Below are 17534 nucleotides of genomic sequence, written 5' to 3'. Positions count from 1 at the left end.
ACTGAGAGACTAACACTTATGTATTATAAGGTCATCCCTTATTTGCAGTGTGAACTACATTTGCAGTGTGAACACTGAGTTGCTGACTGGTGTCCTTATGAATTACAGAAGCAGGAATATTGGAATCCAGCAATGGTGGTGTGTGCTGATGGGCAAATTTTTCCTCTTTTGCATCCTTTTTATTGTTGATATAAATTAATCTCTTGGCTTCCAGTGGCTAATATTATAGTGGCTTCCTTCAGGTCAACTCTAAACTCTGCACCTCTTAGTGGAAGAGAGAGAGAAAAGAATAAATGTTCCCATTAGAAAAAACTTTTAAATGCTTTTAAATATACATTTTTAAACACAAAAATATTAAACAATATATATGTATGCATACATATGGGTTTTCCTGGTAGCTCAGCTGATAAAGAACCCACCTGCAATGTAGGAGACCTGGGTTCAATCCCTCGATTGAGACGATTCCTTGGAGAAGGGCATGACAACCCACTCCAGTATTCTTGCCTCTGAATCCCCATGGACAGAGGAGCCTGGCGGGCTACAGTCCATGGGGTCGCAAAGAGTCAGACATGACTGAGTGACTAAGCACAGTACAATACATGCATACATATATGAACATATTTATATATGTGTGACTTCATTCTTATAAAGTTTCTCTTAAGCTGTTTTTCTTTAACTTTAGTGTTGTCTTTTAATACCTAGGGCTTCCCTGGTGTCTCAGATGGTAAAGAATCCGCCTGCAACGCAGGTTCAATCCCTGGGTTGGCAAGAACCCCTGGCGAAAGGAATGGCTACCCCCTCCAGTATTTTTGCTTGGAGAATTCCATGGACAGAGGAGGCTGGCAGGCTATGGTCCATGGGATCGCGAAGAGTCAGACACAACTGAGGGACTAACATTTTAACACCTATAATGTCTTTTGCTGATGAAATGCTAATTTTTGGCTTAGAAATTATTTCCATTTAATTTTCTTCTTTTGGTTTAGTTCAAGGTAAATTCAGTATTTTTTTTTTTAGTATAGATTGATGCCTTTTTTCTCAAATTGTTTCTTGCTATTGATATAGTCATGCTCCTCAATCTGAGTACATCCAGACAGAGATACTAACAATTGGTGGATATCACTCAATATAACTCTGTGTTGCAAACGTAGAGAACAGGCTTATGGACATGGCTTGTTGGAGAGGAAGGAGAAGGTGGGATATATGGAGAGAGTAACATGGAAACATACATTACCATATGTAAGCCAATGGGAATTTGCTGTATGACTCAGGGAACTCAACCCAGGTAACAACCTACAGGGGTGGGATGGGGAGGGAGGTGGGAGGGATCTTCAAGCGGGAGGGCACATGGGTAAACATGGCTGATTCATGTTCATGCTTGGTAGAAACCAACACAATACTGTAAAACAATTATCCTTCCACTAAAAATAAATAAATTTTTAAAAATCAAACAGAAAAAAATATACTCTGTGTTGGGATTTTCAATGATATTTTACTTCTCCCATATTTTTCTATTACTTGAATTTTAAATAAATTTCATTTTTTAATCAGGGCTTCCCAGGTGGTGCCTGGGAAGCAGGAGTCGCAAGAGATGCAGGTTCGGTCCCTGGATTGGGAAGATCCCCTGGAGAAGTGAATGGCAACCCACTCCAGTATTCTTGCCTGGAAAATTCCACGGACAGAGGAGCCTGTTGGGCTATAGTCCATGGGGTCACAAAGAGTTGTACATGACTGAGCATCAGCGCTGACCTGGCTCTGGCTACCTCTTGAACATTATCTCTCCCTAATGCTGCTGCTGCTAAGTCGCTTCAGTCGTGTCCGACTCTGTGCGACCCCATAGACGGCAGCCCACCAGGCTCCGCCGTCCCTGGGATTCTCCAGGCAAGAATACTGGAGTGGGTTGCCATTTCCTTCTCCAGTGCATGAAAGGGAAAAGTGAAAGTGAAGTCGCTCAGTCGTGTCCGACTCTTAGCGACCCCCAGGACTGTGGCCTACCAGGCTCCTCCGTCCATGGGATTTTCCAGGCAAGAGTACTGGAGTGGGGTGCCATTGCCTTCTCCGCTCTCCCTAATAGGGCAGGGTTATTCCAAAGGATACAGTGTAAGAAAAGAAGGGGGAAAAAAGGAGACGCCATCCAGCAACTAGAAGAGTGCTCTGAGGAGCTGTATGAAATGGAGGGTTATAATAGGCAGCAGGAGGATGGGGCAAGAAGGTTTCTTTTTTTAATCAAACTAAGATAAATGATAACATTACAATTTAAGAAGAAAATACAGGAGGAGGAACATGGAGATCCATTAAGCGTTATTTCAGTATAGATAGATAATCTTTTTATTCCCATTTCATTACTTCAACCTCAAATTGATGAAATGAAAGCCATGAACAGAGACAGTCCTGTGTCTGGTCCAAGAGAATTGAAAATTGAAATGGTCAGAAGCATGGGACTATGAGGTGGGGTTCCTTTTACTTTCATTTCTTAATATGTAGTCTTAATTTGTATATTTCCTCAAAATAAGTCTCCTGGAGGAAATATAAAACATGGACATGAAAGTGAAGCAATTCAAACGAGCCCCCTACTGCGGTCACACTTGAAATCATGGATTAATGAACTACCAAAAAAAAAAAAGAGCAAATTTTAATTTAATGAATAGGATAAGGGTTACTTTCCTTCATGTTTCTTACTCTGCTTTTGGAATTTGCTTTTTTTTCTTAATTACAGAAAAGAAAAAGTTTGGAAAAGTAGAGAAAGATGCATATGAAGAATAATGATCATTCATAATTTCATTTTCCAGAGGCAGCTACCATTAACATTTTAGCTTAATTTCAGAGTTTTTTCCTAAACATTTTGATTGGCATGTGGAATCAAATAATATATATATATGTATATATATTGTTTTCTCTATGTAACATGATATATTGAAAAGTTCTTACGAACTTGTACACAAATAGATGATTGAAGAAATCATAAAATGTAAATTAAACTCATCCTGCCACCTAGATATACACAATTTTTGTTCTGTGTACTTCTAAGCTTTCTTTTTTTCAAGCTTCAGCAACTTTTATTTTCATGGGTGAGAGAATCCGTGCCACCAGGGGCAAGAAGAAGTGGGAGCTGAGGATCAATTGTTAGGTTCTGTGCCCAAGACACACGCTGCTGCCTGACGCCTACTCTCTATACAATCATTGACAGCAAGCCCCTCATAGGAGGCTCCGACCACAGTCAAAGGCAGCTTCTGACCAGCCAGGAATTGGGTAACTGACTCCAATCTTTGCCAGTGGCCTAATGTATACTGGGGGATAGAGTTCTGGGACCAAGCAGTGACTTGGTGGCTCATTCAGTCCTAATTGAGCGGCAGCAGCTTTCTCTGCCTCCTGTTGGAACAGCTTCTGAGATAAGACACAGCCCCTGGCTTCTAGTGTCTGTAACCAGGAACCTCCCAGCATCACAGTCACTCTGAGGCCAGGGGGGCTCCCATCCTGCTCAGGAAAATCAATGGAGTCATACACAATTCCCAGGATGACTGGGTCTTCTGAGGATAGCACCAAATGCCCAAATCCCTCGACAGGCAGATGTGCTCCTTGGTATGGCAGATTCACCACAGCCACAGACACAGCAGTGATGGTACTCAGGGCATGGGCCAGAGGTGCAGCCTCAGCAGGGAGCAGCTTGCTGAGCACTGAAGCTGGAATGGCACTAATAATGTGGTCCGCCTCCAAGCTGCTATCCCCTAGAGACACCTTCCAGCGCCCTTCTGCCTGGAGACTGAGCCCCAGACTGGCTGGCCTTGGAGAACACTGACACCCCTACTGGTCAGATGGGCGTTGAGGGCCTGGGTCAATGTCTCCAGCCCTCCACGGAGTGACCACTGGCTCCAGCGCTCAGCCTGAGCTTGGTGAATAAGTGCTGAACCCAGCTGTGGGCCCCACCCTGCCCTCTAGCAGAGGCCCCATTAATATGGAACGATGCGTTTGCTCAGCTTGGAAGAGACTGGGAAAGCAGGACCTGGTGCTGAGCTCACGGCTGCTGCCTGCAAACACTCCACGGCCGAGACTGTCCATGGCTAGAGACGCCACCTCAGAACCAAGGCGGCGCTGGGCGAAACTGCACAGTCTCATCAGGGTCTTTGCCACGAGGGGTGGTCAAATCCCTCAGCCCAGAACAGAGGTTTGAGAAGCGAAGTGAAGGGCGGAGGAGCCCCCTGATGCCAGAGGGCAAGGCATGCAGAGCACCACCTACATACAGGAACCTGTTCTGAGCAGCTGGATGGCCTCCCCGGACAGGCAACACTTCTGAGTCCAAGCCAAGCTCAGAAACTAGGAGCAAGGTCTGGGCTCCCAGGGCTGCCGCCGGCCGAATTCCTCGAGGTCCAAATTCAAAAATAGCACCATCTGGCCCTCGTACTGAGCGGATCCAGCCTCCCAGGCGCTCGCTGCCCTCCACCAAGATCACCTTGGGGGGACAGTGGGCCCGGCTAAGGTAGTAACTGGAAGCCAAGCCGCTGATCCCTCCGCCCAGCACAACCACTGTCTGGCCCCTGAAGAAACGTGCGGGTGGAGAAGCACCACCAGGCGAACGAGAAAAATGAGGCGAAAGGAGAAAGCAGAGGTCTCAGCGCATCACTCCGCCGGCGTTCCAGGGGGACAGGAGAGGTGGCTAAGGGCCACATCCACGCTATCTGCTCGCGCGGGGCTCGGGGATCCAACGGGACGCCTGTGTTCTGTAGCGCTTTCCTTCCCACTCCTCCCAAGCTTTTTTTAATAGCAAAATTAAACAGAACTTTCTGACCGGTTTCTTATTTAACAATAGACCATAACCAAACCAGGTATCTGTAATTTTCTGTTATTAAAAAACAAATTAAAATGTTTGAGGCACATCCTTGCTTTTACTGGACACTTACTCAATTATTTCCTCAGGAGAAACATCTAGAGGTGAAATGGTTGCATCAAATTATAGTAACATTTTTATACTATTTCAAAGAGTTCTGAAAGGCTGTACAAACGTGTAGTTGTACTGAAATTACCTAAGAATGTTTGTTTCACACGTGGCAATTTTTATTATTTTTATTAGGTTTAGTTTTGTAATTTAGTAGGAAAAAGTCTTTATTGTCTTAATTTGCATGCCTTTGATTACTATCAAGGCTAAATATTTTCACAGAATTACTATATTTTCTTCTATTTCTAGACTTTACATATCTTATTGATATGCTTATTCATTATAATCATTTAAAATGTGAGTCAACGTTACTTCTTTATCATTTATGTTTTTAATATACTCATAATTATTTTTCTCATCTAATTGAATTAGCTAATATTAAAGAGTAAAATTAAATAGCAATTAATACCAGAAGCTTTTTTTCACCTTTTCATACAGTTCATGGGGTTCTCAAGGCAAAAATACTGAAGTGGTTTGCCATTGCCTTCTCCGGTGGACCACATTCTAGCAGTCATATATGGATGGGAGAGTTGGACCACAAAGCTGAGTGCCAAAGAATTGATGCTTTTGAACCGTGGTATTTGAGAAGACTCTTGAGAGTCCCTTGGACTGCAAGGAGATCCAACACCAGTCAATCCTAAAGGAAATCAGTCCTGAATATTCATTGGAAGGACTGATGCTGAAGCTGAAATTCCAATACTTTGGCTACCTGACGCAAAGAGCTGACTCATTAGGAAAGACCCTGATGCTGGGAAAGACTAAAGGCAGGAGGAGAAGGGGATGACAGAGGATGAGATGGCTGGATGACATCACCAACTCAATGGACATGAGTTTGAGCAAGCTTCCGGAGTTGGTGATGGACAGGGAAGACTAATGTGCTGCAGTCCATGGGGTCACAAAGAGTCAGTCACGACTGAGCAACTGAACTGAACAGAAGCTTTGCTCTTATTGTGGTTTTAATGAGAAGAAATCTAGTCTTTAAACAACTAAACATGCCTGATAGTTTGAGATTATTTTTTACCATATCAATTTCATCTAATCCTATTTCACTAAACTTATTTTTTTAAATAAGGATGTGTTTCAAATTTCAAATGCCTTTTTAGCATCTATCAATATATTTTTTTATTGATAAAGTAAAAAGCAATTAACTACTTTTTCTAATATTTAATCTCACTGCATTCTTGAAATTCATCCTCCTTGGCATGTAATATTTGAGTCTGTTCAATCTGTTATGTTCTCATTTTCAAAAATACCAGTTGTGCATATTTTAGACCACCCTTATTTACCTTTTGTATCTATAATAAATGATAGAATGACCCCTGTTTGTTTCCAAGGCAAACCATTCAATATCACAGTAATCCAAATCTATGCCACAAACACTAAGGTCAAAGAAGCTGAAGTTGAATGGTTCTATGAAGACCTATAAGATCTTCTAGAACTAACACCCAAAAAAGATGCCCTTTTTATCATATAGGACTGGAATGCAAAAGTATGAAGTTAAGAGATAACTGGAGTAACAGGGAAGTTTAACCTTGGAGTACAAAATGAAGCAGGGCAAAGGATAACAGAGTTTTGCCAAGAGAACACACTAGTCATAACAAACACCCTCTTCCAACAACACAAGAGAAGACTACACATGGACATCATCAGATGGTCAATACTGAAATCAGATTGATTATTTTCTTTTAGCCTAAGATGGGCAAGCTATATATAGTCAGCAAAAATAAGACTAGGAGCTGATAGGACCATGAACTCCTTATTGCAAAATCCAGACTTAAATTGAAGAAAGTAGGGAAAACCACTAGACCACTCAGGTATAATATAAATCAACTCCCTTACAATTATACAGTGAAACTGACAAATAAATTCAAAGGATTAGATCTGACAGAGTGCCTGAAGAACTATGCATGAAGGTTTGTAACATCATACAGGAGGCAGTGATCAAAATCAGCACCAAGAAAAAGAAATGCAAATATGCAAAATGGCTGTCTGAGAAGTCCTTACAAATAGCTGAGAAAAGAAAAGAAGCAAAAGCAATGGAGAAAAAGAAAGATATATCCATCTAAATGCAGAGTTCCAAAGAATAGCAAGGAGAAATACAAAAGCCTTCCTAAGTGATCAATGCAAAGAAATAGAGAAAAACAATACAATGGGAAAGACTAGAGATCTCTTCAAGAAAATTAAAGATACCAAGAGAGCATTTCAGGCTTCCCTTGTGGCTCAGCTGGTAAAGAATACACCTGCAATGTGGGAGACCTGGGTTCAGTCCCTGGTTTGGGAAGATCCCCTGGAGAAGGGAATGATACCCACTCTAGTTATCTGGCCTGAAGAATTCCATGGACAGTATAATCCATGGGGTCACAGAGTTGGATACGCCTGAATGACTTCCACTTCACTTCAAGGGAACATTCATGCAAAGATGGGCCCAAGAAGAGACAGAAACAGTATGGACCTACACAAACAGAAGAGATTAAGAAGAAGTGGTAATAGTACACAGAAGAACTACACAAAAAAAAGATCTTAATGACCCAGATACCCACGATGGTGTGATTACCACCTAGAGCCAGACATCTTAGAGTATGAAGTGGGCCTTAGGAAATATCACTACAAACAAAGCTAGTGGAGGTGATGGAATTCCAGCTGAGCTATTTCAGATCCTAAAAGATGATGCTGTGAAAGTTTTGTACTCAATATGCCACAAATCTAGAAGACTCAGCAGTGGTCACAGGACTGGAAAAGGTCAGATTTCATTCCAATCCCAAAGAAGGGAAATGCCAAGAATGTTCAAACTAACACACAATTTCACTCATTTCACATGCTAGCGAAGTAATGCTCAAAATTCTCCAAGCTAAGCTTCCAGAGTAAGTGAACCAAGAACTTCCAGATCTTCAAGCTGGATTTAGAAAAGGCAGGGGAACCAGATATCTAATTGCTAACATCTGTTTGATCACAGAAAAAGCAAGAGAATTCCAGAAAAACATCTCCTTCTGATTCACTAACTATGCTAAAGCCTTTGACTGTGTGGATCACAAACAGCTGTGGAAAATTCTTAAAGCAATGGGACTACCAGACCACCTTATTTGCCTCCTAAGAAACTTGTATGCAGGTCGAGAAGTAAACATTAGAACTGGACATGGAACAATAGACTGGTTCCAAATTGGGAAAGGAGTATGTCAAGGCTGCATATTGTCACCCTGCTTATTTAACTTATATCAGAGTACATCATGAGAAATGCCAGGCTGGATGAATCACTAGCTGGAATCAAGATTGCCCAGAGAAACATCAATAACCTCAGATATGCAGATGACACCACCCTTATGGCAGAAAGCAAAGAGAAACTAAAGAGCCTCTTGATGAAGGTGAAAGAGGAGAGTGAAAAAACTGGCTTAAAACACAACATTCAAAAAATGAAAATCTTGGCATTTAGTCCCATCACTTCATGGCAAATAGATGGGGAAACAATGGAAACAGTGACAGACTTTATTTTAGGGGGGCTCCAAAATCACTGCAGATGGTGACTGCAACCATGAAATTAAGACAGTTGCTTCTTGGAAGAAAAGCTATGAGAAACCTAGACAGCATAGTAAAAAGCAGAGACATTACTTTGCCGACAAAGGTCCACTCAGTCAAACTGTGGTTTTTCCAGCAGTCATGTATGGATGTGAGTGTTGGATTAAAAAGAAGACTGAAAGTGAAAGTTGCTCAGTTGTGTCCGACTCTTTGTGACCCCATGGACTATTCTCTAGGTCAGAATACTGGTGTAGGTAGCCTTTCCCTTCTCCAGGGGATCTTCCCAACCCAGGGATTGAACCCAGGTCTCCCACATTGCAGGCAGATTCTTTACCATCTGAGCCACAAGGGAAGACCAAGAATACTGGAGTGGGTAGCCTATCCCTTCTCTAAGGGATCTTCCTGACCCAGGAATTGAACTGGGGTCTCCTGCATTGCAGGCAGATTCTTTACCAGCTGAACTATAAGGGAAGCCCTAAAGAAATCTGAGCGCTGAAGAGCTGATGCTTTTGAACTGTGGTGTTGGAGAAGACTCTTGAGAGTCCCCTGGACTGCAAAGAGATCCAATCAGTCTATCCTAAAGGAAATCAACCCTGAATATTCATTGGAAGCCACTGATGCTGAAGCTCCAATACTTTGGCCATCTTATGCAAAGAACTGACTCATTGGAAAAGATCCTGATGCTGGGAAAGATTGACGGCAGGAGGAGAAGGGGAACACAGAGGGTGAGAAGTTTGGATGACATCACCAACTCAATGGACATGAGTTTGAGCAAGCCTCAGGAGATAGTGAACGACACGGAAGCCTGGTGTGCTGCAGTCCATGGGGTCGCAAAGAGTCAGACACAACTGAGCAACTGAACAACAACAACAAATCTTTAATAAACCTTTATTCTTTTTGCTCCATTTTAGATGATCTTCCAAGCCATCTATTCTATCTTTGCTTGAGTTTGTTATTTCTCTATCTTTTGTTACATTCATTCTGTAGCGTGTAAAGTTTCTTTTCTATTCCTTTAGAGCTTTTCCAACTTGCTTTTCAGATTATCCTGTTATCATATAATCATCTGAGCTTTTCTTATTTTTAGAATTACATTATCTACGCTTTATTGGATAACAAAAGAGAGACAACTACTAAACTGAACCCTTCCTATCTTTCTTCAGGCAATTCACTTTACAACATATATTGTTGATTTCCTTTTGTTTAATACTTTTACTCAATTTTGTATGATTTATCTGCTAGATTCTAGATGAAGAACATTCTATGGAGGAATACGATGTGACCTGGCAGTCTGCAATTTCCCCTTTGATCTCCTTTACCTTTTCCCTATTTTATTGACCTAGGGAAAGGCATAATAGAATTGGAAGGGAGGAGGAAAAGGCAAGTCATAGAGGGTTATAATGAAAAATACAGACTCTGGAACTTCCCAGGTGGTGCTAGTGATAAAAAAAAAAAAAAAAAAAAAAAAAAAAACCTGCCTGCCAATGCAGGAGACAGAGGAAACGCAGGTTCAATTCCTGGATCAGGCAGATTCCCTGGAGGAATGGCAACCCACCCAGTATTCTTGCCTGGAGAATCCCATGGATGGAGGACCATAGCGGGCGACAGTTCATAGGATCAGAGAGAGTCAGACACAACTGAAGCAACTTAGCAGGCATGTTACATACTAGCTCAAGGTTCGATAACTAGTATTTTTAATTCTGTATCTTTTTTTCATCTGTAAAACGGGGATAGTAATAACTCTTTGATAGGCTATGAAAATTTAGCAAGATAACATTTAGTCTCTGGTAACTCCTCTCACATACTAATTATTGTATAAAGGTTAACATTATTGACTATTATATGGCCCTGTGACCTCTCTGATGCAATCTGCAACTGCAACTTTCCTTTTCTTGGGTTCCTCTACCCTACCCCAGGTACCTACTTCAACTAGGAGGATTGGTCAGAGAAAGCAGAAATGCCTATAAATGCCATAATACGGTATATTGTTCAGCTGTACTTCCTTGCATTTTTGTGGTTTTGAACCAAGTCTCTATAGGGACGATCCACATCTCCCATAAGTGTTTCATTCCTTATTTTGCAGAACGTCAAGAGTACCTCTCAGCTCTCAGCAATATCTGGCCAGTGCTTTATAATTTGAGGCTGTTGTAGACATTATTCCTTCTTTTATTGTGATGATGTAGATGATGACTTCTGCTCTTCCTACCGTTTCTGTCACATGTTAAGAAAATGAGGAGAATATACATGCCTTAACTCAAAGATTTCTAACAGAAATCTGGAATAGTTTTAATAGCTTAAGAATGATCTGAAAGAACTCATATGTGAGGTACTCCAGGCTGAAACCTAATAGTGAATCCTTAAAATCTAGAGTGATCATTACTTATATTTGCTACTTAAGGTTTTTAGTAGCTGGTATTTTCAAAATTTCACTTGAGATTTTTTTATTTTATCACTTCTATTTTTAACTGCTTTAATGTTTCTCTTATATCCCTTCATTCAAACACTATGTATGTGCGGTGTCTCCATTATTTGCATTGCCAGGATTTGAGATATTTACTGGTCTTTCCAAAAAGCCTATTCATGGCTTCATTTTTATGCTTTTATCCTATATTTGGTTCTATCTCTTATTTTCCTTAGCTTAATTTCTAGTTTGTCTAGATTTTTAAATAGAATACCTGGTCTATTTTTATTCTTTGTTGTTAACAAACCATTTGCAGTGAATCATTTTACTCTGAATATAGCTTAGTGATTCTACATTATTTTGTTTGTGTAATTAAGGACAATGAAATATTCTATGAAAAGACTAAATATTAACTATTCTCAGTTTATGCTTGTAGGCTAGTTCAATTTTTGGTTGATTATAATAGTTATATTTTGTTAAAAACACTACTTTCATGGGTATAGTAATACATATTTTTGCAAAAATCTGAAGAATTCCTAAAAGTCAGAAGGATGCTTTGCACTAAAGAATCTAGAATACATTTCTTAATATCCCCTGACTTTACAAAGTTAATTATTCTCAAAACACTGTAATATTTAGCATCAATAACCTGTGACACTAATTGTGGTAAATGGACAGGCATAGTCAAAAAGGGCTAACATTAAATCTTTTCTTTTTTCATTGCCCTCAGATGATCTCAGGTTTCATTTTATTGGGGAAAAAAATCTGTCACTTTTGAAAATCATGTTAATTTCACTAGTATCTTAGTGAAAGATATACTTGGCATTATGTATCATTGTAGCAGGGCTTCCATGGTGGCTTTGATGGTAAGAACCTGCCTTCCATGCAGGAGGTCTGAGTTCAATCCCTGGGTTGGGAAGATCCCCTGGAGAAGGCAATGGCTTCTCACTCCAGTATCCTTGCCTGGAGAATCCCCATGGACAGAGGAGCCTTGGGCACTACTGGGGTCGCAAGAGTTGGACATGACTGAGTGACTAACACTAATCATCATAGGCAAAGAATTAAACTGTTTCCTCCACAAAGCTATTGTGAAAAGATGATGAAATGGTTAAGATGATGGTGAAATGGTTAAGAGAAGGCTGACAAAAGCAAGCCACTGGAGATAGCTATCTTCTGTTGGGAGACTGTGATGAGGAAATGGAGATCTTCCAGGAACAGAGTTAGGAACTTGACATATGCTTATCAAAAGGTTGTGTGTAGAAATAACCAAAAATATGTGCTCAAGTAACTTCGTCCTCTTCGCAGACTCTATGCAAATTGTCCTGTCATAATGGCTAATACTGAAGATATCAAACTTACCATCAGGTACTAAATTCCATACATGCAAAATTTCATTTAATCTTCAAGATAACACCATATGGTTTTATTAATATGATAGACCGAACTAAAATATAATGAATCCCACTGCAAATGCTTAGAAATTCTGGAGAAAGGAAACACATTTTTAAATACATTACTGAGGTTGTTAGGAAAAAGAAGAAAAAGCCTTGAGCGTAAGAAACTAAAATAGTGGAAAATACACACACAATGACACTGCAATAGCCAGGGCTCAGCGGGACTAGTATGCTGGAGGCGACAGAACTCGGGAGGTCTCCTCTAATTGCTAGGGGTTCAGGTCCTAATGTCCACTCAGGTGATCAGACCTGCATGAGATCAGAAATTGAAATGCAAATCCTTGGATAAAGCCAGGACCCTCAAAGTGTTATACCCTTAGAAAATGGGGAACAGATAAAGATCTGCCTACCGTCACAGGGAGACAGTAATAATATTTTCACTATCTTGGATTTTGGATAAATTTTTTAAAAACACCTCAATCAAAACCTCAAGCCTACATTATCTGGAGGTTGAGTCCAACTTATAATGCCCGTAAGTGATGAAATTCAAGCTGGTACCACAGAGACAAAACAGCACGAGAAAAATGAAAAACTGCTCTGAATCAGGTCCATGTGAAATGCCTACGGGGGGGTGGGGGGGGATGACATACATGAGGTTCCCAGTCAAAAATTATGAAATATGCTAGCAAATAAGCAGTGGACAGAATAAGTAAAATAAATAGCCTCTGAGAATGACAAATAATCTGAACAAGCTTAGAATATTTTAAATGCCTGAAGAGATAAAAGAATGGAAATAAACATAAGGAATCATAGGAAATACAAGAAATCTAGAAAGAGGACTTCTAGAAATGCATATGCTTTTCACTGATATTTAAAATATCGTTGAGGTAAAAAACAACTAATTCAATACAGTCAATGTATAATCAATTAAAAAAGAGCTGAGGAAATAACTCAAGATGTACAAGTGATAAGGTGATTCAACTCTAAGAGATGTTAAAAGATATGGAGAACAGAAGGAGAGCATTCAACAAATGTCTATTAGGAGGTTTTAAAAAATGAGAATGAAGGAGAGCAATATTCAAAGAGGTAATGACTGTGAAGCTTTCTGAATTAGTAAAATACATGAAATTTCAGATTGAATAAGCACCAGAACTCCTGAGCAAGTTAAACAATATCTATCAAATGGACAGAAAATAAAACCTTATAAGTTACCAGAAAGGAAAAAGAGATTACCCAGCAAAGCAATACATTGATAGAGTTCTAACAGCAAAAGAGAGACCAAGAAAGCAATGACAAAATTGAGTCACAGAAAGGTCAGGTATGTTCTGTTAAGACTGGTAACAAACAGTGGCAGAGTCAGCACTTAAAGACAACTGATTCAAAGCCCACATTGAACATTACAGTGCCCCTTTCTGGATAGTCCCTTAGACAATTATCTTTATCTCATCTTTATCGGGGAGTGGGTGGGGGGAGGCTCCCTGTGGTTCTGTCGCAGGTGACTTGGGTTTAATCCCTGGGTCAGGAAGATTGCCTGGAGAGGGAAATGGCAACCCACTCCAGTATTCTTGCCTAGGAAATCCCATGGACAGAGGAGCCTGGAGGGCTACAGTCCACAGGGTTGCAAAAGAGTCGGACATGACTTAGTGACTACACCACCACCACCATCTTTATAGAGAAGGGGAAAAAAATCTAATTTCTCTCAATAATTCAAGAACTGAAATTTTGAGAAAAACCATGTGTGTGCCATTTAACAAATATGAAATTGAACTATTAATATTTATAAAAATTCAAAAGTAGGATTTGCAGTACTGCTCCTAAGCAGTAGCGCAGATTATAGATTCCACACTGGGTCCAACTAAACTGTGTTTAGACATGTCTGAAGGTGAAACACTCTTGACAATGTCATGCAAAATGGAAGAAAGTGGGTGGGCTTTAATGGATAAAAATATTTCCAATTTTTAATTAGGCATGCCATATGTAGTAAATGGAGAAATCTTAATCAACTGATCTCAGTTTCCTACATCATCTCTAAAGCATATGATCTTGAATATAAATGAGTGGGCAACAGATCTTCAGTGAATGTTACACATGTATTTGTAGTCTCAGTAGTAGATGAAAGTATTTTAAAAATGAGACAGATTCTTTCACAGCTTGTTAACTCGGTCTGAAAATAATTCCCAAAGTGAGGGGCCAATGGTGACGTAAGTTGAAATAAATATTTGACCTCCAACAGTGTACACTTTGAAGGACAACACATCCTCACATGTATAAAATTTTTTTTATCACAGCTCAAAAAAGGTGAAAGTCATTGAATTTTTAAAATACTTTCTACATGTAGGGTATCACTAGAAAATGTTTCAATATTACATGGTACAAAAGAAAAAAATACTCAGCTTACCAGAAAATTGTTGTTCTGAAATTATTAACACTTTATTTCCTTTATTAACAAAAGCTATTAAATGAGTGACCAGAGAATGGTCAAAGTATACTAATTAAAATTATTTTCATGTAACATCGCAAGCCCACTTTTTAATAAATGAGACACCTACTGGGAGGTGAGTGGTATAGCTGAAGCTTAAATGATTAGATTTAAATACTTCCTACCCTATGACTTTGGAAAGTTACTTAAACCTCTGTACTTTCATGTGGATAAAGGAGATAATACTAATTTCAGGCTTTTGGTGAAGATTAATCAAGATAAAGTATCAAGAAATCTACAACTAGGAGTCATCTTTATCTCCAATTAAATTATGCCAAGAGTAAAGCTGATATGGAAGCTGTTGGGAAACTCTCAGGTTCTGGTTCTGACAAGAAAGGCAAGCACTCACACATACTTGAAGCATGTGTAGTATCTGGGTACCCAAGAGAGGCAAGCACAGGCCTTGGTTTATCTTTATTCAGAATTCCCCAAACCTGTCACATGGTCACTAGAGGTCTACCCTGAGGAAGACCCAACCTTCACACCAGAGGGAGTGTGTTCTGCCTGACAAGGCTGCTCGTGACACTCCATACCATGTGACTAGATAGAAATTACAAAACAGCAACCAAAAGTCACATTTCAAAAAGTTAATAAGGTAATCCACTGAGATAGAAATGGATTAAGACTGAGTGTCAGTTTATTCTGCTCCATTTCATGACTTGAGCTGCTGGGACAGAGCTTATCAGACAAGTAGCCTAAACATTAGTAGTTTCAGGCTTTGACATTCCTCATGATACTGAAATAGGAATCTGAGTTCCTGTTTGAAGAACCAAAGAATGAACTTCACAAACATGCAAACACTCATTGTAGCAAGCAAATAGGATTTATTAAAGAGACGGAAAGTACAATGCTCTCAGAATAGACACTGAGAAAGGGTAAGGAGTCCTCCCAAAGGTGGGACTTAACAGCAGTTTATAACCTTACCAGTATTAATCTGTACATTTTTGGTTGGCTCCCATTCTTAAAATACGTCATTTCTAACCAATTTAAAGGTCAAAATGTTTAACTTAAAATCTTTATGGCTTCTCTTGATCCTCAGATTAAATTGCCACCCTTTTTCATGCCCCTTGGCCATTTTACAGTGGACCAGATGTATGGGCTAGACACTAATGATCACCAGTTGTTTTTCCCTCAGGCATATGGAACAGAAGTTAATTACCGCCCTTCCTTGGATCTGAGTACTGATAATTTATCAGTCCAAGGACACATTCCAGGGATTTGGGACAAACAGTATTAGCTCAAGGTTAATGGAGTGAGATGTTTATTGAAAACAAAACCGAGGTCTCATAGTCCTACACTGACTGCCAAGCAATTTCTACCTCAATACTAGGAGGAGGAGGTCCTCAACATTTGGCAATCCCCTTCATAGACTAGGCCCCTGGTTTTTGTTTTGTTTTGTTCTGTTTTGGCACACCCAAAACAAATCCTGAAAAATCCATTTTTCACCAACCACAGCCTCAGCCCTGACCTATTAGGAAAGGAATGGACCTGGGATGAAGGTCACTAGCTCTTGCCCGTTCCCCCTGCCACAGTCACAGGATTTCATTTACTCCAACAGACCTCTCTTCCCCAACAACCCTCCATCCAGGCAATATAAAGTTACTGAGCACTTACCACACTATAGTAATAGTCCTGTTCAAGTGCTCACTGTGAATTCAGGCACAGTACTAAATTCTTTTACAGTTACATCTTGTTGAATATTTCGATAACTTTGTAACTATGTTTTCCATTTCCTATCTAAAGGAACTAAGGCACAGAAAATTTAAACAACTTGACAAATATTCAGCTTGAGGCTTTGCCATGTTTTATTCACAAAGAGGGTTACTTGATATGAAAAAGTACTGTCTCTAAATAATCCATCTTTGGTTTGAAAATATCCATAATTCGTATAGATCCTAAAGCAGAAGAGCTTTCCTTTCTGTCATTTTCCTTTTGCTTTTATATGACCATGTGTTCTCTGTACCAAATATTTGCGAAAGAAGTGAGCTTATCTGTTCACTGTTTGAGTTTTGCTCATCTACTTGGCATTCCTTTTTGAGTATCAAGATTTATGGAACAATAAATGCCATTTAATGCTGTGTGCTATTTAGAATTCCTCATCAGTTTCTACAAATGCAGTAAAAACAATTAAAAGCTCAAACTTGAAATTATACCAAGCAGCATTGAATATTAGTTTATCCCAATGAGACAGGTAAATTATGGCACCAGCAAATTTGCTCTTTTTATTTTTCATAGTCAAATGCACACATTTCAGTATAATGTTTTCCAATTTTTTTTACAAAAAAAAGAAGCATGGTCTGATCATGACTGTTCTGATCCTGGAAGAAAAAAAATGAGTAAGACACACTGTTCTCCAATTGCTTAAAGTCCAGCTCAGGATACACACACTTACAAATGACAATAAACTTACTAATAGTCGGCAAGTGCTCCAAGGAAAGTTCAGACAGACTGCTTTTATTCCCCCCCAAAACAGGAGTCTCTGCTATCAATGTCAGCTAATGACACTTGACAATATAGGAACATATTCATACTCTGCATGAAGCATTGACATTGTAAACAGATCTGTTAATAGAATAACTCTGCATGAGAGTCTATCAGGGCCCTGATGGACTGAGCAAGAGCATCTGGAATCTTAAGCCTTTTGTCATGATGATGTTTGTATCTACATCACAAAGGAATGTTAATCAAGCCTGAGAAAATGGTGAACCAGGTAAAAAGAGTCCTGAAGGACAGAAACAAGCCTTCACAGAAGTTGCCTCAGTCTGAGGAATAATGACAGGAAATGCTCTTCCCTAGCAGGTCTGAAATTAAAAGACACTTGCTTCT

At 39.7% G+C, this 17534-nt stretch overlaps 1 long non-coding RNA gene and 1 pseudogene across 1 annotated transcript; both read right to left on the bottom strand.

Moving 5' to 3' along the window:
- Positions 1-3051: 3051 nt before the first annotated feature.
- LOC145524063 (protoporphyrinogen oxidase pseudogene) lies at positions 3052-4053 on the bottom strand (annotated as a pseudogene).
- A 12436-nt stretch (positions 4054-16489) lies between these two features.
- Positions 16490-17318, bottom strand: LOC145531859 (uncharacterized). Its single transcript, XR_014072816.1, has 2 exons — positions 17119-17318; positions 16490-17026 (listed from the first exon to the last, which is right to left on the bottom strand). It is a non-coding gene; the product is annotated as an uncharacterized LOC145531859 (long non-coding RNA).
- Between the last annotated feature and the right edge of the window lie 216 nt (positions 17319-17534).

The sequence above is a fragment of the Giraffa tippelskirchi genome, chromosome 2, assembly GCF_054371585.1.
Source record: "Giraffa tippelskirchi isolate mGirTip1 chromosome 2, T2T-mGirTip1v1.2.pri, whole genome shotgun sequence".
Lineage (NCBI taxonomy): Eukaryota > Metazoa > Chordata > Mammalia > Artiodactyla > Giraffidae > Giraffa > Giraffa tippelskirchi.
Note: the sequence above shows the minus strand (reverse complement) of the source record. Positions and strands in the feature narration are given on the sequence as shown.